The following is a 26,471-nucleotide window of genomic DNA, read 5'->3' as shown; positions in this document are numbered from 1 at the left end:
TTTAAATTTCTGTCCTCCTTTATTAAATGAGGGTAAAATACCTTTTTTAAATGTTTGCTTTGAAGGTTAGGGAAATATATGAAGGCAACTATTATATTTCCACCTGAGAGGTGTCGAAACAAGATGGCTACTATATTAATAGTTATTATCATTCCAGTATTCTGCATGTAATTCACCTGAACTTGGATATTTGGATTTAAGTAGCCATGTGGTTTCTCACTAGATTTTTCCTATTGTGACCTTAATTTTCTCTAAGCAATGTCTAGTGTCTTCTCTTCTAAAGATTGTTCTGCCTAGAAGAGAGTATGTAGACTCAGAATGGAATTTGTATACTTCTCTTTCTCTCTTAACACGACTTATTTTCTCAAAGAAGAGCTCTTTTCCTGTTTATTTTCTTGCTCCAAATGGATTAACAAATTCATTTTGCCTCTTCTCATATTATTAAAAGTTTCATTTCATACTATGCTCTGACTTCTCTTTTTCTTCCCCCCCGCCCGCCCCCCGAGTTACAATTATTGTCTTTGTCCTTCCTTATGCAATTCCCCAGTAATGTTTCCTTACATGATCTTTTAAAAACCTTCAGAGCCCTGTGGAGCAGCCTTGTTGGTATCTCAGCAACTTTGGCATCTTTCCACTTTTTCCTTATTTAGTTAGCTGAAAGTAGTATAGTAAGACATTACTCCTCCCTCCCCACCTCCTTCTTCTCCCTTTTTCTTTCCTTCTTTCTCTCTTTGTAGCTTCTCATTCCTCTTGAATTGCATATAAAATGTAAAGCCTGGCTAGCAAGGTTTATCTTCTGATTCAAAAAAAGCGTGTGTGCGCGCGCACGCGCACGCGCGTGCGCCTTTTTAAATGCATGTTTCTCTTTTACCCCTAAGGTGTCAACTTCTGGAGGAGGAAAAGCCAGGTCGTTCTCTCTCTATTACATTGTTCTGCATGAAGAGACTCTCGCCAAAAAAAAAAAAAAAAAAAAAAAACCTCAGGTTGCTCTCTAAAGAAAGGTCAACAGTGTCGTTTATTTTAACTGAGCCGGGGTTCTTTCAGCAATAAGTTGTGCCCAAGAATCCACTTCCTTTCAATCCTTCTAAGCAGTCCAGAGCAATTTAGAAGAGAACGCAGCAAAACTAACTGACCAACAAGAGCCCGCCCTTGAAGTAACGGGGGCACACGAGCTGGGGACGCGTGGGGCCTCAGCGAGCCAGCCAGGAGGCCTCGGGCTCTCCCAGAGCCGGGTTCCTTCGCCTCCCGCCAGGCGCGCCAGCGGAGCCCGCACGCGGGAGCCGAGCGGGGCGCCTGCCAGGCAACTGGGCATGCTCAGAAGCCGGGCAGGTTTGGGTCTCCAGCAGGCAGCTTGTGCATTACACCCGTGCTCGCAGTCCTGGGAGGAGGAGGAGGAGCGCGGGAGGAAGAAGAGGAGGAGCGGTGAGCAGTAGCCACGACCGCCACCACCAGGCAGAGGAAGAGTTCGTGAGGAGGAAAAGACCCTCCTCCCACTTGGAGCGCCTTGTGTCTGCTTTTGGAAAAAGAGAATACAGGATAAAAGAGGAGAAGGAAAGAAGAAGGGGGGAAAAAGTGAGGAGGGAGAGAGAGAGAGAGGAAAAGGAAAAAAAAAAAAAAAAAAAAAGACTTGAACAGTGAGGGCCGGAGCGTGCAGGGAGCCCGAGGCGCGGGGGCGGCGGTGCCGAGCCAAGAGCTCTGCCGCTTGGGCAGGTGCCGGGCCGCTGCCTGGAGGCGGCATGTGACGCGGCCGCAGCTGCCCGCGGGCGGAGCGCTCTCGGACCCGGGAGCGCACACCGCGGGGCAAGTCGGTGCCATCCGGATCCCCACGCTCCTTGTGAGTTCGCCGGCGGCAGCCTCGCTTCGGCAGAGACGCGCGATGAACCGAAGGGCGGCTCCGGGCATGGGCGGGCGGTCCTAGGACACTCGCTCCCTGAGCGCCGAGCAGAAGGCGGCTAAGGGACGGCGGACCGGGCGCCCCCCGCGTGTCGGGGAGGCGCGGGCGACCGCCGTGGGACGGTCACCTGGAGCGCAGCGGCCAGGTAAAGACAGTGCTCACCACCCGGGCGCTGGGTAAAGCGGGTGGCGGTAGCGGCTGATCCGGTTTCTTGCCTGATCGTGTTGCGAAGGGAGGAAAAAGTTTTCGGCCCGGGTAGGGAATGTCTTTGCTTTGGGGAATGCAAAGAGGATACTGGGGAGGATGGAGAGCGCTGGTCTGTCGATTTGGGGGGTGGTGGTGGTGGGAACTTGAACCTAGAGAGAGCGCGATCGTGTGCGGAGTTGGGAGCCTGGGACCGAAGGTGGGGAATGCGGGGTCACAGCAAGTGCCGGGAAAATGACGGGAGTAACAGGAGCGGTGGCCCGGAGAGAGCGGGGGACGCCCCACCCGGCTCTCCTCCGCTTGGATTCTCTGTCTCCGGAATGCGGGATCTGAGGCACGAAGTGTCCGGACCGGAGGAACTACTCGGCTTGGTGTGTGCCTGTGTGCGCGCGCGTGTGTGCTGTGCGTGTGTGGCTTCCCTCATACGATTTCCTACCGCTTTTAAGAAGGCTAAGGCAGGCACTCGCCAACCTCGAAACGGGGTGGCTTGTTCGGATTGCATTTCAGGGGGCGAAAAGGCAAATTTGACACTTAGTGTAACACCTGGGCGAAGGTGGGTAGCCCCGGGTGCGCACCTTTCCTGATCCAGAGAGAGTCTACACTCGCGGAGCGACGGCCGTTGGATTGCACCGGATCTCCACTCTGGAACCCTCCCCCAGAACAGCCTCCTTACAGCTGGGTTAATTTCTGCGTGTTTTTAAACGATGTTTGGGGGGGGGGGCAGTTGACTCGAGCAGCAAGATTCACTTGTCTTCTTCGCGCTGTGCGTGTTGGAATTGTGATCCTTTTCGGTGTGCGTGTGCGTGTGTGCAACTCTCGTAGCACGCAGGTTGGAAGTGGTAGAGGAAGCAGGGGTTTGGGAATTGCATCCATATGGACAGATTACAAGAATGGAAACATTCATTGGTCTGCAAGTGTTGTTTGAACCCGTCTGATGGCTGTAAGGATATGCTTCCCTCGGGCTGTGTTGCGTTGTTAAAAAGGATGGCTCTTCTTAGGAGGTAAATGTATTTATCCGAGCGTTTATGTTGTTAAGGACACTGGTTATGTCACTGTATGCTTTGCACAGACCTCTCATTTCTCTCTTGGCCTTGAGTTACAACAAAACAGATAGCCTAATCTCCCATTTGTGGTCTTTCCAGGTTACTATGTGAAAAATAATCTTTTCTTAAAAAGAGTGTATTTGTTGATTGTGTAGTCCCAAATAATTTCATATTGTGAGATCATTAAATTGCATGAGACATTCATCACTATTTCCTGTGTTTAAAACAATGCTCCTGTATTTACTTAAGAAAGAGACCCTGCCTAAGAATATATACTTAAGAAAGGGGCTAGCTGAACCTAGAACAAATATGTCCATATAGACAAGACTGTGGCAGTCCCGTATTAAGGTCTTTCTGTCCCAAACGTGGTGGGAGAGATATAGCGTTGGGTGCGCCCTCTTGTTATGGGAGCTGGTATTGCGAAGAATACATAGAATATGTCTGCCTTTCCAGTATGCATTCCACCTGACACAGGATTGTGGTTTAGATCATACACTCCTGTCACTGAATAGCCTACCTTGAGATTTTGTTTACATGGGTTGTCTCAATTAGCTTAATGTATAATTAGCTATCCTTGAGTTAGAAAGCATGTTATCTTTAAATGGGTTTCCATATGGAAATATAACTTTACCTTAAATTACTAACTTAAAATTAATTATGTGGCAGGTCTGATTTAGACTGTTTCTATAAGCTGGGGGGGGGGGCGCGCTACAAAATTGAGTTTAATGTGAAAATAGTCGTATTGAAATGCCGTTTATTTAAATCACAGCAAATATTTATTCAGATAGACTTGATATTTGAAAAAGAAAATGAGATAAAAAGGTTAATGAAAAGATCTTTGACAATGTATATCTTTTGCGTGGAAGATCATTGTAAGAGGGAAGTGTAATTTGGGAAAAGGGAAAATGTGTGTGGAATTGGTCAACATATAGAGAAAGAATGAGAGTCTTCTAGGAGTAATTCTGCATTAAATCTACATTTAAACTTATTTAGGAAACTTTAAAGTTTAGAGAAATATAAGAATGCGCATTATCTTATTTTTTCTTTTTGGGGAGAAAAGGGAAAATAGCACTTCAAAAGTATTATTTATTTCTGAAGATGACTTAGGCATGCTGAGTTTTTGAGGATGCGCCCATTTTCTTTTCCTTATAAAGACAAATGATTTACTTTCTTACAGAAAGAAAATGTGTTGTTTAAGCTATGGTGTGTAACAATGCGAACTTTCTTTTAATGGTATTTTAGCTTTTAATTACAGGCAACCTGTTGAAAATGAGCCTGGGGGGAAAAAAAAACCCATAAAATTCACAAAACTAGAATTTCTTGAATCCACACCAGTAAATTTAATAGAAAGAAAATTAAATGACGTAAATAAAAACAAAGTTCCCTTGTGTATTTGCTAATTATAAAGTAATAATGTTGTTCATATTTTTACCTAAAATTTCCTGTATCATTTCCCGAGCCAACATACTGTTCTTGTCTAACAAAGTTGTTAACGTTGGAAGAATTACTTGTCTACTCCTAAATGGCCTGGACATTGTCAGTGTAACTATTAAGAAACTGGGTCTTCTTTGCAATGCAGGGCAGTTTATGTCGAGAACAGCTGTGGTAAGAATGGCACTTCAGATATGAGATGAATGAATTGTGAATCATACGAAGATGGAGTCCCTGACGGGTATGCAGAGAGATGCATCTGTCCTTCACTTGCGGAACCTCATTTTATGTCCTAATATATTGTGACCCATAGCATTACCCTCACCTTGTGGTTCTGAAGTATTCAGTGAGTAACTGGAAATGTTTTATTTTATACAGTATGTTTGTGAATTTAAAATATGTTTTTCTTGCAGGAGAATATCAAAACGACATACATGACTCCAATAAAAAAATTAATCAAATGCCTCTACCATGGTTATTTAAAAAAATTAATCAGCATAATAAATGGTGCCTTATGCTTAATCCTTGAATGTGGTGCTTCCCTAGGTGTGATGGCAGTGAAATGGTCCACAGGACTTTTTACCTGTCAATCTCATTTAGTCCAGGGGAATCCCTGTGCTAGTTATCAGTCTTAACAGAACTTCGGGGTAGAATTGCAGCCTCAGTGGAAAGTTTTGATTTTAAGGGAGAAAGCTGAAGAGATCATCTAATGAATTGGACAAGAGGCAAAGCTTGTCAAATTGGAAGTTAATTTCTCATGTCTGATGGGCTCTATCTTTTCCATTAAGCAAGTGGTCCCTGTTCAGATCAAATTGAAAGTAGGCTCTCTGAATCCTAAATCAGTAGTCTTGGCCCTTCTTCCTCAACCAGCACTCCACAGAAAGTCTGTACAGGTGCCAAAGTTACCCCCATTCAATTATAACCCCACATTTGCGTCTGGAGGGCTCCCTTAGACTCTTCCATTCCCTAAAATGTGCACATCCTGGGCAGGGTAGATCTGCATTAGCCATTGCCTTCAAACGAGGAAATAAAGACAGTTTTGTTGCCGTGAAGCTGTTGAAAATATTGAATCACAACGGGCCTTACAAGAAAATTGTGTTTCCTCCCCCAGCGTTTCTTCCCCAGCATGCAAGTGGAGGGGACAGTAGTTGCCCTGTGCACGGTGCAGAGTGCTTTTGAGGGTCCGAAGCCATGACGCATGTGAAACTGATTTTTGAACAATCTCTAAAGCACTATTAAATGTGGCGCATGATTTAGACCCTTAATATGATTTGACATTGAGCACAGAGAGCCAGGGTGCAGGTGTCTCTCTGGCTCGGTAGTTGGCTGCCTTGTGTTCCTTTCTGTCCATACGTTTTGGCGGCTTGTAGACGCCGCAGCCTCTGGCAGGCTCTCCCCTGCAGGCTGGCAGTTTTGCTGTCCCACCTGTTGAAACTCCCTGCTCATCCACTCCTGAAGGCCAAGTACTCTGGCTGGCATGCACCCTCTTAGACTTTTCTCTGCCGAGGCTGCAGCTCCCCACATTGACACAGTCCTGGGATCCACTGGTGGTGACAGCAAGCCAACGGAAGGGATATTTGAGCAACTGCCATCTTCTTCTCACCGATGGTGCCATGTCATCCGGAAGCCGGCTGAAATGTGAACACTTTGAGGAGAAACAATGCTGGGAAAAAAATGAGTGACTACAATTGGACAAACAGCAGGTGGCAGATGCCTGGAGGCTTTGAGCTCGAGCCTACCCCAGCCCTGCTCTGCGTGAGACCCTGAGGCTGGGCCTCCGGATTCTTCCGCCAGGGAGCTCCACAGAAGGAAGTGTAAGGTCGGCTCCCCTGCCCTAACCCTAGCGAGCTCTAGTGTTTGCCATGTTCAGCTGGCCTCAGTTTCTCTCTCTTTTTTTAAAGATTTTTTATTTATTTATTTGAGAGAGAGACAGCACGAGAGGGAAGAGGGTCAGAGGGAGAAGCAGACTCCCCGCTGAGCGGGGAGCCCGACGCGGGACTCGATCCCGGGACTCCGGGATCATGACCCGAGCCGAAGGCAGTCGCCCAACCAACTGAGCCACCCAGGCGCCCCTGGCCTCAGTTTCTCTTAACACTTTTCCTAGTTGCCATCTCCTAGGCTAGACTTCTCTTTTGTTTGCATTTTTAGTACTAACGTGTTGCCTGGAAGGACTTTAGCGATGACCTTGGCAGTGAGCCTCACCCTTGCCAAGAACTTCTCTCCAGGAGCAAGACTACATTCTTTCTCTTCCCAGTCTCTGAGGCAACCCCAACGTGGACAAACCCCCTGGGCCTAAGGCACAGCCACCCTCCTGACAGTGTATCATTTCTGCCTGGAGACCTGTGCTGCCAAGTTCCACTTGACAATTCAAGTCTCCTTGTGTGTCATTGTTGGCAGGATCAAATCTCAGTTCTCCACACTCCTCCTGGCCACTGTAATTTGAGTTGCTGACTATCCGCTACAGAATTAATTCTTCATTAGGTCATTTGTTCTAGCCTAGCCCTAGCTTATTTCCTGTTCCCAGTGTTCCCTTGAAATCTGGCACACCAGCTGAGCCATGACATAGTCTACCTTCAGTCACCTCTACTGCAGGAAGTAGTGTTAGTATAGACATCCTGGGTCAGGCAGGATATCCTCCAACTACTGCTGTTCAGATAAAATTCAGGTATGATGAAGCCAAAGTAAAGTATTGCCAGCCTGTTTCAGAGAGGATGGGGCTACCAGATGTCTACTGCAGGGGACCATGCATTTATGGTTGCGAGGTGTTCTTCTGCTAAAGCCTTCTAATTTATCACAGGTAGCTATGGCCCCAAGAATTAGATTCATACCAGAGTATCCTACCAATGAGCTTTAGGAAAACGGATCCACTGACAGCCTTTGTCCATTTTTTTTTTTTTTTAACTTACACTTTGGAGCAGGTTCCCTCACTGGAATTGCCCATTGGACCCAGTCTGGAGAGAAACCCAGTTACTGCCCAGCTAAGAACCACTCCTTGCCCACAGCCATTTGGAGTTTCATCTAGCCAGCTCGTATTTCCTGTGGATCCCAATCCAGTTGTATTTGGCAGACTCCAAGAATCCATATACATTTCAAATATTGCTGGGTTCTATGTGTCTATGTATCTATCTATATCTATGTGAATTCATTGAGAAGCGTTCATTGAACACAGTGATTTTTTTTGTGATTTTCAGGGGTTTTTTTTAACTTCATAGTAGTCTAAATGCACAATTTCTCTCATGTGGAGATCCCTCAAATTGTCTGCATTGAAAAGAAGTTCTCATACATAAAATGGATGAGGAGATTCTCCTGTCTTGTTTGCCTGTGATTCCTCACATGAAAATAACACATGCTATGTACATGATCTTGTGGGAAGGGAGACATTTGGGAAAACTGGAATTGCCACAATAGTCCTTCATATCGAGTCCTCCTTTCTGCCTTCCTTGCCCCCAAATCCCCAGCCAACCTTTTTCAACTTTCCTTGAGTGCAGCTATCCTTCTGCTTTTCTTGTGATAAATTATTTTAAACCCCTAAATTCACTTAATTGTGAAAAACTGAAAATTTAAGTGACTACAAGCCATATGTATGTCCTTCCTCCAAATTCCGGTTGTACAATCTTTAAGAGTAAATGTGACAGCCAAGGATAACCCAGGTTGTGTTTATGAAGTTCACTTCATGAGAGTATAACTAAATTTTAATTTACTTGCCTGAGTAGAATGAGTCTATCCATCTGCCTGCCTTTCTATCTAACTATCTATCTATCTATCTAACTATCTATCTATCTATCTTTTATCCACTGTCTGTGTGTATCCATCTCTCTTTTTCACTTACACACCTGAGTGTATATTTCTGTGGTAAATCTCCCCGACAGTGTTCAGTGTTACCTAATGTGCCAGGAACCACAGACATCCTTTTTTGGATTCACAAGAGAGTGAACCACAGCTGCGCCTTCCAGGAGCTTATGATCTGCATGAGTTGAGAGCAGCTCCAGAAATCTAAGACTTGGAAGGTGATGTTAAGCGCCACATTGATTTCCCATGGCTTAAAACAGAAGAAATATATTCTCTCCTAATTCTGGAGCCTGGAAGTCTGAAGTCAACGTGTGGGCAGATGCACAATTCCTCCCAAGACTCCTGGGGAGAATCCTTCCTTGTCATCTGCAGCTTGCGATCGCAGTCTACATTCCTGAACTTGTGCCTGCCTCTAGTCTCTTGCCTCTGTGGTCACATTGCCTCCTCTTTTTCTGTGTGTCACCTTCTCTGTGTGCCCGTCTTATAAGAATACATGTGATTCCAGGATAAGCTCCTCCTTCCAAAAGCCTTAACTATCACATCTTTTACCGTATAAGGTAATATTTGCAGGTTTTGGGAATTAGGATGTGGACATATGTTTTAAGAGGCCACCGTTCAGCCAGCTACAAATGTTATCGATGAACAACATTCTACTTTATGATTCCCTATTGAATTGTGTGGTCTGTAGGCTTTGAGAAATTAATGCTCGCAAGGCAGCCTATTCCTTTTTCAGAGAGCAGTGAGAAGCAGCTCCTCCTTACATTGAGCCAAAAATCTAATTCTTACTCTGCTTGTTTGCCCTCCTAATAATTCTGAGAATTATGAAGAAAATACTTCTGATCTTTCTTCTAGAAGAAAATCCTTAAAGTTCAACAGTTTAAAGTTAATTCAACCTGGTCTTTTATGCCCCTTTGAAATTTTCACCTTTATTCTTAATCTTTTTATTTGCACTGGATGCCTAAGATCCAGCCCCCCCCCCACACACACACCCAATTTTACTGCCCTCTGACCCTAACCTTTGGCTCTCTGGCTTTCATCCCCACCAGGTTCACAAAAGCCGCTCTGCCAAAAGTCACGGGTGACCTCTCAGTCACCAAACAAGTGGTCCTTCCCCAGGTGTCCCCTTCACTCTCTTAACAACACCTTCCCCCTCCCCTTATTTTCAAAGCGTCCTGCTTCCCTGGCTCTCCTCCCCTGGGGCTCTTCTGCCTCCTCCCACCTTCCCCACCTCATCTCCTGAGCAGCTCCCGAGGCTAAGAATTTCTCCTCAGCTGACCCCCATGCCTTTCTCACCCCCTCCTCCTTTTGTAACTGCATTTATTTTTATGCCTTCCAGTGTCCTCAGTGCGGATCACACCCATTTCATGGTCTCCAGGCCCGGCTTGGCTTCTGGAAGGAGCGTTTCCATGAGCTGGCCGGACCGCACAGCCTTCATCTGTTTCCTCCTCATCCTGCTCTCCTGGGGTTTCCTATTTCTATGAATAGCATGACCGACCATCCTACAGCTCAACATTTCTGAGTAATCTTGATTTATTCTCTTCCATTACCTCCCACATTTAGTCAGATGCCAAATTGTAATAACTCAACCAAGTAATAGCTCAAACCTCTTGGCTTCTTTTCTTTCCTCTTACCAGCACCTTGATTTATTGCTTTTCCAACTTTAGTGTGCATTCAGATCACATAGAGAACTTGGTAAAACACAGACTGTGAATCAGGAGGTCTGGGCTGAGGCCTGAGAATCTGCATTTCTAACAAGCCCAGGTGATGGGGATGCTGATGTGAGTCCTGCCTTCTGTACACCTGTCTCACATGGTCTCTGAGCTTTCCAGATGAATTCACTGACTATGCCCTCTTCTTCTAATCCATTTGATACAGATCACTTTAATTGAAGACCCAATCTGATCATTTTTTTCTCCTATTCTCAGAAAACTTCTTTGATGCCCCCTTCTATTATTACTGAATAACAATTAAATCTATTACATCAGCATTCAACTAGCATTTGACTTCTTCCGTAGCTTGGATTTACATTTTAAATTCAATTCCAAGTCTCAAGGTCGCCTTTCCCTTAGCACTTGCTCTTCTGTATATGCTCTGCTATTTTCATGACTTTCATGTTTTCTTATGCTGCATAGAATGCCCTTTCTTCCACATCCTCATGGGCCCAGATTTTAGCAATTTGTCAAGGACTGCTTGAACTGACATTTCTTACCATGAATTCATCTTTTAGTTACTTTATCAGATTCTCAGTTTCATCACTGGTCACATTTACTCTTGTGTGTGTGTAAATTATTTCAAACACTGAAGTGTGAAGTCCTTGAAGATGCTGTGTCTCATTTGTCCTTGATTGCCCTAAAGGACCCTATCCGGAGTCTTCCTGTAAATGCTCAGTATACTCATCAACATATAAAATATGTAAATATAGTGTATTGGCTGCTTTCTTGTTATGAAAGTAATAGAGGTTATACTAAAAAGCAAACATTACAACAATAATATGTGATGTCAAAAGTAAAAGTCTGTCATGACCCAGTGCCCCATAAGAAAACTACGGTTAACAATTTGATGCATGAACCTCTGAAACCTCTTTAAAGTAAGCTCTATACCAAGTGTGGGGCTTGAACTCATGACCCCGAGGTCAAGAGTCACGTGCTTTCCTGACTAAGCCAGCCAGGTACTCCAGTCCTCTGATATTTTTCTATATACATCCTCTCATCTACTTTATACAAAACTGAGATAATAATAGATGTTTGTGACCTGACTTTAAATGTAAATCTACCTCCTTATTTTTTAAAATCTGCAACGTAGTCCATAAGATCTACTGATTTCATGGCATAAAAATCAATCCACTTAAAATGGCCCAGCAGTATAGAAATACATTTGCTTTGAACTTCTGATCAGTTAAGCATGTTTAAATTCAGCACTTTCTCTGCCCCCAGGATTAGACCTTTTGGAGTTATAAGAGTAAGACATAATACTGCCCCAGTAGGCACAAGTTACTCTTGTACCTTCAGGCTAATGTTGGCCGGTGGACTGGTGGAGAAACAATGGTCACTCATGTTTGATGCCAGATTACAATCATCATGTTTGATGACAAGTACTTTCGGATAGCTGAATTTTATATTGAAATTTAAACTTTCACATACTTTAGATCTGTTAAGAGCAGATGATTCATTTTGAATTCTGAATGTGGACAATATTTATTTATCTAACATACATATATATATACATATATTAGTTTTTGTTTCATGAATGAATCTAAGCGTAGAGTAAAAAAACCCAGAAAGTCTTTAACAAAGATCTAACAAAATCATTTTGTATATTTAACAAAACTGCAAATTAGGGAGAAGTGCCAAGAGAAAACAAAAGGTCATATGTACTGTGTCTTAGAATGTCAGTAAGTGAGTGCGCAATATAAGGTATTTGTTGAGAAGAAAATTCTTATAGAACTCAAAATCAAAATTCCTCCAAGAATTTTGGAGAGATACCTCTTAATAAAGATGAATGCTACTACTACCATATTTCTCAATTTTTGAAGAATCAGTTTTGGGGTAGAATTCCGGAAGGTCATTTGCCTGGGTAGCGGGAGGGGTGGAGTCTGCTTGGGGAACCTCCGGTTGTCAGTGAAGCTGGTTTTGTCTCGCGAAGAAAAAACCTGGAAGGAGAATGGCAGGCAAGAAGTGGCTAACGCTTGTAGATGAATGAGACGCCTGTGGTCTGAGTTAGCGAAATTATATGGAGCACAACTCTGCATCTTAAGTCATATTTGAGGAAACCGAGGTCCCAAGACATTGAGTGACTCACCCAAGGCCAGAGACTTAATAAGCCTGGGTCTTCGGACTCCACGTCTGGGTTTCTGTGTTCTTCCATGCTGAGTCTCTTCCCAGGACCCATCTTGCCAGCTGTCTACCTCTTCCCTTGGAGATCTCAGCTGCCCTTGGGCTTTGGTGACGGCTGACCCAATGGTCTTCCCTTGAGTGTGGGACATCGTTTCTGGCGCTCTGTTGGACATTTCCACAAAGAATATCACCGGGTCACCTCTAATGTTCCGTTTGGACATTGCAACCCGTCACCTGTCCTCAAAATAAACCATGCCTCCTGTTTTTCCTGTATTGATTGATTGCATCACAGTCACCCTGGAATCTCAGACTCGAACCTTCTGAATCTGTATTCCCTCGATTTGTAAGAGTGAGACATAATACTGTTCTCACACAGTCTCTTCATCCTGATGGGTTTTCCTGAGCTGCCCCATCCACTCCTTCCCTCCTTGTCCCATTGCCTCTTCCTTGAGGCGGGCGTTTCCCACCTTCCCCTCCCACAGTCCCCATGGCCTCGAACATGCGTCTTCTTGCTTTCTGTCTGCTTTTGCTTTTCCCTATTCTGTCATTACATTTTCACTCAGACTTCCTACACAAATGTCAGTTCCATCCTCCTTACCTCCCTCTGCTGTGGCACTATGGCCCTGTTGACCTGCTGGAGGGTCCTTGCGTGGTCCTCCATTCTGCTGCCTCCAGGTTTTCGTCCAGACTCCCCCATGCTTCCGGAGCTGCCAGCCCTCCTCTGAGTGTGAGCAGGCCCACAGATACTGCAGACCCCCCTTCCCAGAGAAAAGTCACCTGTTCAATCCTCAAGCCCCTTGGCTGTATTGTTCCCGCGTCTGCTGTAACATTTGCTCTACTTGTTGGCACTAGAACTAAATTATGTAAATAACGGGCTTTTCCTTTAGATTTTGAGCATCTCATCAGGAGCCACCATTATTTATTTTTCTATACCTAGGACTTTATGGTGTAAACTCTGAATGAGAAGCTCACGAAATCTGCCCCTGTATGGGCAGAGATTTTTATGTTACGTTTTTTTCACTGATAGATCCTGTGGGCCAAACACAGTCCTTGGCACATAATCGGCTCTCATTATGTATTTGTTGTTGGGTGAATTCTTTCTTACTACTCTTTTTGGGGAGGAAAATTAAATATGAGCGTTAGCAGTTTTCAGTGTATCTTGATAATGACAAAATAGTTTATGTATTAATAAACAGTACAATACTCAACAGTTCTTGTTGAGTATCATACAGAACATAATAGAATTTTCCTTGCCCGGAGGGTTGTCTGTGTTAGATACATGGTTACACTGGTGACCCTTAACATTTGGAGAGGCACAGTCCTTTTGGATAACAGCCTCCAAATACGGCTCCTCTCACCAACTAATGCTAATTGTACTTTTGAAGTGGTCATTATTGGTTGATCATCATAAGTAGCCAGTCTCCTGAGGGATTCTTGTAACCACCAGAAAGGTTTAGAAATGGTGATGTTGGGGCGCCTGGGTGGCTCAGATGGTTAAGCGTCTGTCTTCAGCTCAGGTCATGATCCCAGGGTCCCGGGATCGAGCCCCACATCGGGCTCCCCGCTCCGCAGGGAGTCTGCTTCTCCCCCTCCCTCTGCTTCTCCCCCTGCTCATGCTCTTCTCCCCCTCCCTCTGCTTGTCCCCCTGCTCATGCTCTCTCTCTTTCTCTCTCTCTCTCTGTATCTCTGTGTCTTGAATGAATACATACAAAAATCTTTAAAGAAAAAAAAGAAATGGTGATGTTTTAGGCCGCCTGGGTGTCTCTGTCGGTTAAGCGTCTACCTTCAGCTCAGGTCATGATCTCGGGGCTTAGGGATGGAACCCCTGCTCCCTGCTCAGTGGGGAGTCTGCTTGTCCCTCTGCCCGTTCCTTCCCCCAGCTTATAATACAGCTCAATGCTCTCCCTCTTAAATAAATAAATGGGATCTAAAAAAAAGAAAAAGAATTAATACCCGATAAAAGATGATTGGTAAAAAAATAAAAATTAAAATTAAGAGTGATGTATCTAAAGCCATACAAAGCCCAAGATCAAGGGCACCAGAATCATCTGGGGTGCTTGTTAGAAATGCAGTCTTGGGGATTGAAACCAGACCTGCTGAATCCGAATAGGGTCAGGTTCTGTCAGTCTGCATTTTAAATAAATATCTCGAACGATACTTCTGCTTGCTAAATTTTAAGACTCACTAACTGAAGATTAACAGTAAGAGAGAGAGAGACAGAGATAGAGATCGAGAGAGAAACATTTTCTGTTTTTGTTTTTTTTTTCTGAGTGGCCGGGTTGGCAAGGGGTACATTATCTTAGGCTGTTCTCTCTGGTAAGATGAGTCATATTCAATTTAGGGTGTTTCTCAGGCTTTGAGGAAGGGTGGAGTGCTCTTTTCCACTGGAATTTAAACACAGTCGAGCAAGGACTGAGATCTCAGGTGTAGAAATAAGATGGAACTCTTTCCATCAAATATACTTTATTGTATCTAAATATGTTGTTGTTTTTTTAATATGGATATGTGTTCATAGGTCATATTAAAATAGAAGTTCTTATCTCAAATATAGGCAGTCCTCAATGATTTTTTTCTTTGTTTCTTGATTATATTTTGGAGCTATGATAAGCAGACCATATTTTTTGCATGTGTGTGTTGCTATATTTAAGGATTACCTTTCTGAGCAAGTATATCACATATATTATTGATATGAAAAACATAGTGTCAGGAAAGTGAGACAGAATAGTCTAGAACTGCTGCATACGTGCATAATAATTCAGTTATTATGAATATTCATAAAAGTCGGCATAGATTAGTTCTGCTCATTGATTTAAGGGCGTTCTATATGGATTTTCTAGAAATAAGTAAGTTTTAAAAAGCCTGCATAATACAATTAATAGTATTTCACAAATTTAAAGTATTATGTTAATTTTAAAGAGAATTAAACAAAATTATCAGTCACTCTGTTCTTTAGAATTTTAGAAATTCCTGTGGTAGGCAACCCATAGTCTGGTCTGTTCCTCTGCTGGCCATTGGTCATTTCATTAAATTTACTAAGTTCCTGAATTGTTTCAGTCACTATTCTAGGTGCTAGAGATAAAGGGATGAATAAACAGGGCAACATGCTGCCTTCAAGGAACTTCTATCTTTGTGAAAATCCATAGGATCTAGAATACTATTCCCAAGGGGTTCTAAACAAACCTCCCTTAACTTGGTGTCAAGATCAGAGAGATATGGGTGTTAGAACAGCATGGCCAGTTAGATGTGTGACTTTCCTCTGCTTTACTTTTCCCCTACCCTTTTTTAAGTTTTTCTTTCCCCCCTACCTTTTAAACTTAGGGCTTAGATTGAGTTTTTCTCAAAAAAATATTGAGTGTTTTCTAGAAAAACTAGGCTGCTGATACTGATTTTTGCCACTAGATGGCAGACATCTGCATTTGTGTGTCCAATGAATGGGTCAAGTCTTGAAAAATTAAAATGAGGTTCAAAATGAGCCACTTGACATGAGAAAGTGTTGTTAGTTCTGCATGAGTGAGAGGTAAGGGTTGCTGTTATATTCCATGGATTTCATGCTTTAAATATGACCATTCCCTGGCATTTAGTTTGTCTTTTGTTTTTTGTTTGGCATTTAGTTTTTAATGTGGCTGCCTGCTCTGTTTCCTTTTAAACACAGGACAACCTATATTTGAAACCCTTTTTGAAAGTCACATATATTGCTGAAGTTATGATGTAAGATACTGCCCTATGGTATCTTATAATATCTTATAATATCTGCATTATAAGATATGAGATATGATATTCACTAGAATAGAAATTCTCTACCACACTTTGACCAGTGTTCCCTTTGTGTAAATTTTAAAAAAAGTTAAAATAGACTTTGCAAGTTGAGACCTAGATGAACACACTTGGTGGATCTAGGGAATGTGCTACGATTCCAGATGTGTGAGAAACAAAGTTTATTTGTTTTTGTTTTGTTTTGTTTTGTTTGTGGTGACAGAAGGAACAAAGATACTAGAAACTCAGCCTGACTACTTCATTTGATCTATCATTGGCTGCAGGAATGCAAAGAAAATGAAACATGAACAGAAGTTATATCGGGCAACGCTTATGTATAAACCAAGATTAACATTACCATTACAGAGTGGAAAGTTGGCTCACATCTTGCTAATGAAGTTCCCACCTATTTATCCCCTTTTCAACACAGAAATAACTAACCGAAGCATGAGATTCGGCGTGTCTTTTAGAAGACTGAGGGTGGCATCTTGTGTGTTTTCCAAGTGCAAACCAGACCAATCTATAAAGAAGGAGTACTTAACAGACTCTTTAAAATTTTAGAAAGCTCACACCAACTATAGATGCTGCCTTTGATGTCGTAAGCAGCCTGGACATGATTGTCTTAGGGCAGCTAGGTTCAGACGGGTCTATAAAAATTTGTGGCAAAGTCTTGCCCCGAGATATGTGTTTATAATCTACAAAAATGTTAATTTGTAAAATAGAGTTATCGGAGCCAAGTTGTTCTTGGGATTCAAAGGGTGGAGAAGCCAAATCTTTCTGGAGGGATTCCAGGAACTTCTTAGTTGCAGGAATTTCACTTGAGAGATACTTTAAAGGACCAGTAAGATTTGAAGAGATGGAAATGCAAGGCATGCTAGCCAAGCAAAACTTACCTTACATGTGGAGACTCTCTGCTATTTTTTGTCTGTACCAGGAACATTCCGCCTCGGAGTCTTGCATGTACTCATCTCTCTGTCTGGAACACTCTCTAGAAATTAGTATTTAGGTCTTCCTCCGGTATCACCTGATCAAGCATGCTGTGACCACCTCATCTGAAATGGCATGCACTGTCTTCCATTATTCACCGTCTCAATCTACCGTCTTTCTATTTAGAGTATTTATCAGCATCTGACATCATGTGTATTTACCTTTCATTTATTGTCTGCTTATAATCACTGCAATATGAGCTCTCTGAGACCAAGAACTTGATCTTTTTTTTTAAGATTTTATTTGTTTGAGAGAGTGAGCAAGAGAGAGAGCACGAGCAGGGGAAGGAGCAGAGGGAGAGGGAGAAGCAGGCTCCCTGCTGAACAGGGAGCCTGATGTGGGGCTTGATCCCAGGACGCCGGGATCATGACCTGAGCTGAAGGGAGACGTGTAACCGACTGAGCCACCCAGGAACCCCAGATCTTTTTTTTTTAATCTCTAAATCTCCAGTTCCTAGAACACTGCCTGGCCCACAGTAGGTTCACAACAAACACTGACTGAATAAAGGAATATTAAGTGCCACTTTTGTGTTTCTCATTGCAGAAACAAAACCTGACAAACCCACCACATATTGTCCTTTCGACCATGGCCTTTTCTTTTGTACACCCATATTAAAATCATCACTAAGCATCATTTACAGTGAACTGCAGGATTCTAGACTGGAAAAACAATGAAATAAACTAGCACATTCAGTCAAGTTTACTTGAGTATGCCTAGCCTCATTTCCAATAATGCTATTTTCCCCTATTTTCCTATTACAGTTACATAAGAGAGAAGCAACTTGCCACCTTCTCATTTTCAAAAATTCTATTTTCATAAATGCTCATTTACTTAATTATAATAAGCATATGCATTACAAAGGAAGTCAAGAAATTTCTTAGGTTATAAAATGGAAGGGGAAGACGAAATAGGACTTTTCTGAATTTGTACATTACATTAGGAATCAACAGGGAGTGCCTACCATATGTAAACTATGCAAAATGTGACAGATAATCAAGAGTATGTTGGCCTGGGATGCTCTTGATATGCCACAAGATCCTTAATTTTCTGCATTACTTGGCTAATATGATTTCCAGTGGTTTGGTTATTCTGAGGCTCTTTAAAATACATTAAGTATTGTACTTTATTAGGTTTTTCGCAACAAAATCTAGATCTCGAAATATTGCTAAATGTACTTGAAGATAATGTATTCTATTTTTTATTTCTCAGATAGTTTTTGAGCAGTTGCTTATGCCAGGATGCTGCTCTAGGTTGGAGAAAGAGTGCTAGAGAAAGAAGACAGGGTCTTGCCCTCATAGAGCTTGAGGCTTAAGTGGATCAACTAATTTTTCTTGCTATTAAGAGGTAGCTTTAAAGAATACTATAATAAGTAATCTGGTTTGAAGGGTGCTGATCCGTGGGCATAATCGGGAGAAGATCAGTGTTCCTAATACTGCAAATTTTCCCTGATGATGGTTGGATAGAAGGCGCTCACTGGAGACTCTGTTTCTGTGGACCTGCATATCCAAACGCACACACACTCAAGTGTATGAATTGTTTCAGCAGCACCAAGAACTCAGTGGGGCCTGAATTTTTCCCATTTTTCAGGTCTTGAAACCATAGGTGTAGATGAAAACCTTTGTCTGGGCGCCGAGTCAAAGTGGGAAACAATGCTTGTACAGGTAAGTTTTCGAAGCAGGTTATTTGGAAAGTTAGGAAGATATTTTACTGGGATCACATAGAAGCCATTGTCCAATAGATTTTGGAGCTGTCACGAGCTTGACTTACTGGTCTCTAAAAGGCAACAAGATGCTTGGGATTGGTATCAGGAAATTCACTGAATAGAGAATATCTTTTGTTAAAACAAGCTCATTGATCCAGATACTAGAGCAGTTTTGATTTGAGGTTATTTACTGCTCTAACATTTTAAAGAATGTTTTGGTGTGTGTTATTATATTAGGTGGCTGATATTAACCTTAAAATGTTTTTTAACCACAAAATCCTCTCGTGCTCCCAGAATTGTAAGGTCCTTCTCAGTTTCTACTAATTTCCATTCCAAAGTTCTCCAACCATTCTTTTTCTGTTAATTTTCTTTTAATTCAGTGTTTCTCTTCTGGATTTTCTTCATTATCACCCCCCTAAGGAGCCTTTTCAATGTTTGTTTGGTTTTTTTGTTTTGGGGGGGGTTTGGTCCTAATGTCCTCTTTAATCCATGAAAATTTAATACCATACATTTGCTATACATCTGTTTATAAAATGTGGCCATTCGGCAAGTTGGAAATCATTGCAATCTCTACTACTTTTATCTGCCCTGTAAGAACCCATTTTTACCCCCAGGGGGTAATATCACCAGTACAGAATGCATACCGTCATCCTTTACAAGGACGGTCTCGAGGCAGAAGTGATTTTATGGCCCCTCACGCTTCCCTGCGCCTTTAGCCCCATTTGTTGTTGCCCAGAAGCTCTGTACCCGTGCAGTGATTCCCTCATGTCAGCGGTCAGCATCTCTCCTCCACCATCTCTTCGTTGGAATCCTCTGATCCTCCAGGACTGGTTCTAGAATCGACTCATCTGCTATCCCTAAAGAAGGATTTCCAGTAACACGTCTCCTCCACTCTTGTTGCCCTTTAATACTGGGTCTCTGAGCAGTCAAGAAGATCAATATGTTTTTCAGAGGCAAAATAAGAAAATCCAAGCACGATTTCATTTATCTTCTACCTTCTTGCTGCCCTTTTTGTCAGCCCCATGGCTGCAGGTGTCCTTAAACTTGCTTTGTCCCGACTGGCAAATCTGTCTGTTCTCACTTCCAAAGTACAGTTGAGATAAAGGGCAGCCTAGATATAGCCACTGTTTTGTTTTGTTTTTTTTATATACGATTTACACAGTGGTTGCAGTCCTATGTCATCAAAGAGTTTTGAAGTTTTTATCATATCTCAGTCCTTTAGAAAGTCACACGGCTCCCAAGGCTGTGATAAAATTATAGCCGTCTTCAGCACCCCATGCCTCCCAGCTTCCCGCTCTTGAGAGGCAAGCATTTTCCACTCTTCAGGCTCTTGTTGTTGTTGTTGTTGTTGTTATTTACTTCCCACATTTCTAAGTATCATTCTTGGACTACCGTGTCTTGCTTTTTGGCTTTTACAATTTACTTCCTACTATTGGAACTGTCTTTCCTTATACTCCCGAGAGAATCACATTAAAATTTTGGTTGTGTTTGTACTTGATATTAACATGTTTTGACTATGTAAATTTTACTCACTACTGTGAACCATTTAGTGAACTATGATATTTTCTCTTTTTGTATTTTTTTTTGTTTTCTCAGAATTAATACTTGTCTCAAGTTCTCCCTTCCTCTCTCTCTTTTCCTTCCTTCCTCCCTCCCTTCCTTCCTTCCTTCTTTCCTTCCTTCCTCCCCCCTTCCTTCTTTCCTCCCTTCCTTCCTTCATTCCTTCCTCCCTCCCTCCCTTCCTCCCTCCCTCCCTCCCTTCCATCCTTCCTTCCTCCCTTCCTTCCTCCCTCCCTCCCTCCCTTCCATCCTTCCTTCCTCCCTTCCTTCCTCCCTCCCTCCCTCCCTCCCTCCCTTCCTTCCTTCCTTCCTCCCTGTCCTCTTCCATCTACTCAGGAGTCTTCCAGAACTGGTTGCTCTCTAGACCCTACCATATATCTCTACTCTTAGGGATTTCCCTCACTGTCCTCCCTGCACTGTCCCTTTTCTTCAGAGTGCCACAATTTTATCATCTGTAGCATGAGAAGGATAGTTACTATACTTGCCTCTTCTGGTTATCAGGAAGATTAAATGAGTATATGTGTAAGCACTTAGTAGACCTTGCACGTCGTATGAACCCCAAAAAGACAATAACTGCTATTTTTGCTGACATATATACTGTTTTATTGTTACTTTTCTATTATTATCTTACCTGTCTCATCGCCTAGTTTCTATGAGATGATGTGAGTAGAGCAGGAGATTACTGGGGAATAAGTTAAGAGCATTGCGGAGTGATTATATAATCATAATTATTATAGTTATTAAGGATCCACCATCCTGTAGACTTCTTTCAAGGATAAATCAGAGCAGATACCATCTGGAGGAGAGAGGGATGGTTCTTCTCAGTCTAGCTGAGGGTTGCTGATTGGCTACTGCTGGCCATACCTCCCTATACTCTGGCCCATTTTCCGTGAAGGTTAGAAGGGAACCATAATCTGAATTTCAATCAAATGGTGGTGTCTTCTGATAGTCTTCTACATTTTTGTGAACTTCAGTCAACATACTTTAACATTAATATGAACGCAACTGTAAAACATAAAAGCGTGAATGGCTGTGTCGAAATAGAGAACTCACTTGTACAGGCTATTCAGTTAATTCGTCAAATGGAGAGACTCAAAATCAAGTGGATTTAGATGTTACTTTGCAGTTAGAGTGGTTTTGGGGTGTAGTGGATACACACACACACACACACACACACACACACACACACACACACACACTTCTTTAAAGTAAAGAAGTACACGTCAGCTTGTTTTCTACTCTGATTATTTCCATTGCAAATATTTGCTTTGGTGGTTTTAAATCGTATTAATGATATCAGAATAATATAAACCCAAGGCAGGGAACTGTGTTGAAAAGAAACAAGGGTTCTTGACAAAAGGAATTTGAGTTTCAGACTTGCCTAGGACCTTGTCATTTGTGAAACTTCTGTGGTCATTTGGTAAGCAATCCTCATGTCTGCCATTTACAAACAGGTGGTGTCTCTGCAGCTGAAAATCCAAATGTGTCTGAGTGAATATTGGGTCACTGGCCCGCCTCGTCACTGTTATGCTCTTTGTTCCATCTAATCTTTGGCTTCTTTTAGACTCACAACTAATTCTGTATTGAACACACTTGTTTTGGTGACAGCTGAATACTTGTCTTTGACATACCTCAAAAGAAGAATTCCACAATGAGTCACCCAAGTGGCTTACCTTTTTAAAAATGTTTCCCCCCTTTCCTCACTTAGATTTTAATAAACTCAAGTAATTTTTAATATTCATGTGGGCTGCATCTACCTACGGCAACTGTTTACAGCAGTTTGATGTTATTTGGACACACTTTCCATGTTGCCTGTGCCGTGTGACATTCAACAAACATCAAGCTCAACTTATGTTTGCTGCAAAGCAGGTAGTAAAAAATCTGGAACAGAACAAAATCATTCAAATCAGATAACATACTTTTCAGAAAAATGGACTAGCATAGATAGCATGCCTAATTTCGTGTATTTTCCTAAATTCAATTCGGCTGAGAGGAAGGAGGATTATTTCAATATGTAGAGTAGAAATTGAATAGGCCCTATATGAATATGGAGTAGAATTAAATAGAAAATTTTATTTTACAATCAGTTTCTTGGGAGCTTCTGCCCCTGTGGAACAAAGGGCTAATAGTGGAAATGCTGGTAGGTATAGGAAACCAGTTTGATCCTTTCACACAGAATGATTCACTGACAATAATATAAACGTTTACAGAAAATGCTGTGTGCTTGCTCTCTGTTAGAACAGTGCTAAGTATTTTCTTTGTATTACCTCATTTATCCTTAGAACAGTACTACAAAGTAGGTATCCTCTCCGATTAATAGGTGAGTATAACAAACCGCACATACATTTAATAACTTGTCCAAGCCAGGTTTCAAACAAACTAGAGTCTGACGCTGGTTTTGGTTGGAGGTGTTTGCAATCTCTGGACGAAAACATGAATCTTACAGACTGATACAAAGAAAAAATTGGAAACTAATTTAGTTGTCTTATGTAAATAAGGCACCATTGCTATAAAAGATGACAAGCAGAAATCCTCAGTTTCTATATGTGGTTTAGATTTTCCAAACAGATAAAAATTACGGGAAGAAGAGCAGACTTTTCAAATATGGGCATGTGCTAATGGAAATGCCATGGTGCTTAGCTTCTTTGATTATCAGTTGTCTTGAGAGAAATAAAAGGCTCTTCATGAACGGAATTAAGTGTTCTGGAGAAACCGCACTTGATCTGAATTTCACAATCTACCTTAAGGAAGACGATTCTTCATATGATCATATGTCTTCAACGATCGTAGGTTGGTTTTTGTTACATGATAGTTCAGTTGTGTAGGCTAATTTTTTTTTATCTCGTCCTATCATTCATTTTACCCTGAAGTTTAAATTCAAACAAATGACAATACGTTGTCAGGGCAGGAATTAACGGTTGACGTATGTAGGAAAATAGAGGAATGTCCCCCTTCACAAAAGAGAGACGTTCTCTGTAGAACAATATTGTCCTCTGGGGTAAGGAGTAGAACCTCTGATGGACATTTCATTCACTTTCTTTGAATCTTATTGTTTTGAAGGACAAATGCTCAGGAATGGGAACTAGAATGAAATGTATTTGTATCTTCTTTCCAATGAAAACGCATCCATCTGTACTAAGGACTGTGAGGCATCGGTCGCAGTTGTGATCTATGTGTTCTTTTTGTTGCCAATTAATATTTTCCTTCTTTTCAGAAAATGATTTCATGGATTTCTAGTTTGTAAGTCAAGACAAGGGTGGGGGGAGTTTAAAATAAAGAAGTGTAAGATTTAACAAGGAATATGCCCTTACCTTTCAAACTCATTCCAGGGTTGGTAGGCGAGGAGAGGTTCTGGAAGGGTTTATATGTATTCTTCGTCCTCTCCCGTGGATACGATTTGGCAGCCCAGCTTGTTGCCAGTTAATAAGCTGCTTTAACTCTCTCATTAGAAAGGAGGATGTGTAGTTGGGGAATATGAGGAGCTGGGTCACACCACTGTTGATGAAGGAGGAGGAGGGAGAAACCAGTAAGAAGGAAAGTGGTTGCGGAAATTGTTTTTGCAATTCGTGGAGCAAGAGTATGGCACAAGGGGTAACTTATAATATCATGGGAATTCGGGGGGGGGGTCATTTGTAAGTTGAAAAAAAAGGTCTGCGAGAACAGAATCCTGTGGTATCCAGAGGCTGCCTAATAACAGACTGACTAGGTGATTTTGCAATCACCTTACCATCTGTTTCTGAATTTGGAGAAAGAAGATGCATGTGAACTTTTCGTCATCTTCCTAAGATGCAAAGAAAACAATTTCAGCTGTGAATATGTGTGGCTCACACATGCTGTTTTCAAAAGAAAAAATGTGTGAATGGAGAAAATTTTAAGATGTGAGATTCATAGACTTCATGATAGAATAAAGAATATAGTCTAGTATATTTTAGAACAAGTGGTCTGTACTTCTGGGTAAACTTTAAGCTTGTTCCATTTGGTTCTTTAAAGAAAAGAAAAAGAGATTGCTCCAAACTCAGTTTTTCAGAATATTGCCATAGAAGCTGATAAAAGGTTAACTTCCTAGTGAACAATAAATTCTAAGTTCGTGGTGGTATGGTCATTATCCTTGAAACTCATAAATTATGTTTTAAGCCACTTTATGAAATGTAAATTTAAGTTTTAATTTTTGCTTTTTTCATAATTTTACACATATATATGCATATTTCTTTAAGCCTAAAGGCAGCAATTTCAGATATTCCTAATTTTATATTTTGAAGTCCAAAAGACTTATTAATTTTGAGTTCCATAGATTTCCCTTTTGACTAAAGACAATTTGAAAAAAAATAGCACAAGTTTTTAACCCTAGACAGATGAACGCAATGAAGAAAATAAGCAATTGGGTCATGAATTTTGTTATAACTATTTGAGAGCCGATAGCCAACGTAACAGATTTGTTTTTCCTTTTCAATATTTTTTTATTTACCATCGTCAAACATTTGCTTCTGAGTTAAAATTTATATAAGATAGAATGCTAGTACATCTTAATAAATAAAGCAGACTAGCAGACTTTTTAGATGGTAATGCCTGCTCTTTTATCAAAATGTTTCATAAATGTTTCCTGAAACACGTGTACATTTAGGTGTTGAAGCAGGGGTCCTAAACTCAGACACTTACATCAGGGAGGTAGTGGGTCAAGTGGATTTGCAAATGTACCCCCTGGGAGACTGTATGTACTCAGGCCAAATAGATGGCATATTCCCTTCTAAAGACCACACACTACTCACCCTGAACCTGTCTTTGCAACAAGACAAAGTTTACCTTCTGTTGCCAGATCTGTTATGTGTGTAAGAGATGCTTAAAATAAAGTTTTTTTTACCTAACTTTTACTCGTGTTTAGATGTTGCTTTATATATTTTTTTAATTAAAAAATGTCCATGAGCAAACGAAAGATTTTTGTGGGTCAGTTCTAGCTAGTGGGCAGACGTTTTGTGATGTTTATATTAAGGAAGCAGTACTTGTGTGTGGTCCATGCTATTGTGCACCAAGTGTTCTATTACCTGTGTCTTAGAAGCATTTGAGATTTTGAGTCCATTAATCTTTGGTATATTGGGGAGACATTTGTGGGGTTTTTTAAAAGATTTTATTTATTTGAGAGAGAGAGAGAGAGAGAGAGAGCGAGTGCGCGCACAAGCAGGAGGAGAGGACAGAAGGAGAGGGAGAAGCAGACTCCCTGCTGAAGCGGGGCTCGATCCCAGGACCCGGGGATCACGACCTGAGCCGAAGGCAGACACTTAACCAACTGATCCACCCAGGCGCCCTGACATTTGGGTTTTTTTTTTTTAATGGTTATCTTTTTAGTTTATTGAACACCTTGAAATGTTTTAATTATTAAAAATAACATTCTTCAAAATCCATTTGCTTTAGATGAAGGAGCTGAAGTTTTCTATGTATTTTTCCTCCTGCCCTGGATGTTTCTTAGGGAGAAATTATGCTGATATTGGCACTGAAGTAGGAGAAAGTATAGTGCTTGAGAAGGAAGGTATTGTCCGTGATAACCAGTCATGTGATGGTCGGGTTCCTCGCTGCTGCCTCATGGGACATGGGTGCAAGCCATTCTTGGTTCTTAAATGAGATGGGAGTTCATTGGAGGGAAAGAGCAAATCCAGTGTGTGCTAAGGATGAACATGTCTTTGAAATAGACCTTGAAAGATCTATAGGATTTCTGAAGCAGAAATGATGTTTATAGAGAAGGGCATGCTGGGAAGTGTGGTAGGCACATTTGGGGTGGAGGTTGGGTGCATGGCCCATTTTGTCTGAAGCTTAGGATAAAAGCTGGAAGGAAGGAAGTGAAGGACAAGACACAGCTACATTCTTGTCTGAGGGTCCTTATATTGCTGATCTCTATATGGTATGTATCTCTCTGACTTGTCATGGTTTTGAAGGCAGAGACATCTATCCCTTCTTTCTTTAATCCATAGTGTTGCCTCAATGAATTTGTGGATTTGACTCGATCTGACTTTACATATACAGTTCTCAAAAGGGTTCTTGTAAGTACTTACTAGAGTCAAACAAATTTCAGTACCATGAGCTCCCACCCAACCTTTCCATATGGATTAACTTTTTTGGAAGTGTTAGGATGGGAGTGTTATGCTTTTTGTATCTTTAATCATGTGGAGATATAACTCGTCTTGACATTTGTGTTTTTCTTTAAGTTATAACAACATGTACAGTTGGATATAGGATTTGATGTTAGGAAATCACAAGGAAAGAATTCTATAAGACTATTAAGTTTC

At 41.7% G+C, this 26,471-nt stretch overlaps 1 protein-coding gene across 1 annotated transcript in view; it reads left to right on the top strand.

The window, feature by feature from the left end:
- The first annotated feature begins 1,398 nt into the window (after positions 1-1,398).
- Positions 1,399-26,471, top strand: part of CHRM3 (cholinergic receptor muscarinic 3) — a 479,047-nt gene continuing 453,974 nt past the window's right edge. The window contains exon 1 of the mRNA XM_027594112.2: positions 1,399-2,039. The gene's annotated coding sequence lies outside the window, so the exon portion shown is untranslated. The remainder of the gene's footprint in view (positions 2,040-26,471) is intronic.

The sequence above is a fragment of the Zalophus californianus genome, chromosome 15 (genome assembly GCF_009762305.2).
Source record: "Zalophus californianus isolate mZalCal1 chromosome 15, mZalCal1.pri.v2, whole genome shotgun sequence".
NCBI classification, from domain to species: domain Eukaryota; kingdom Metazoa; phylum Chordata; class Mammalia; order Carnivora; family Otariidae; genus Zalophus; species Zalophus californianus.
This window is presented reverse-complemented; position numbering and strand designations above follow the sequence as displayed.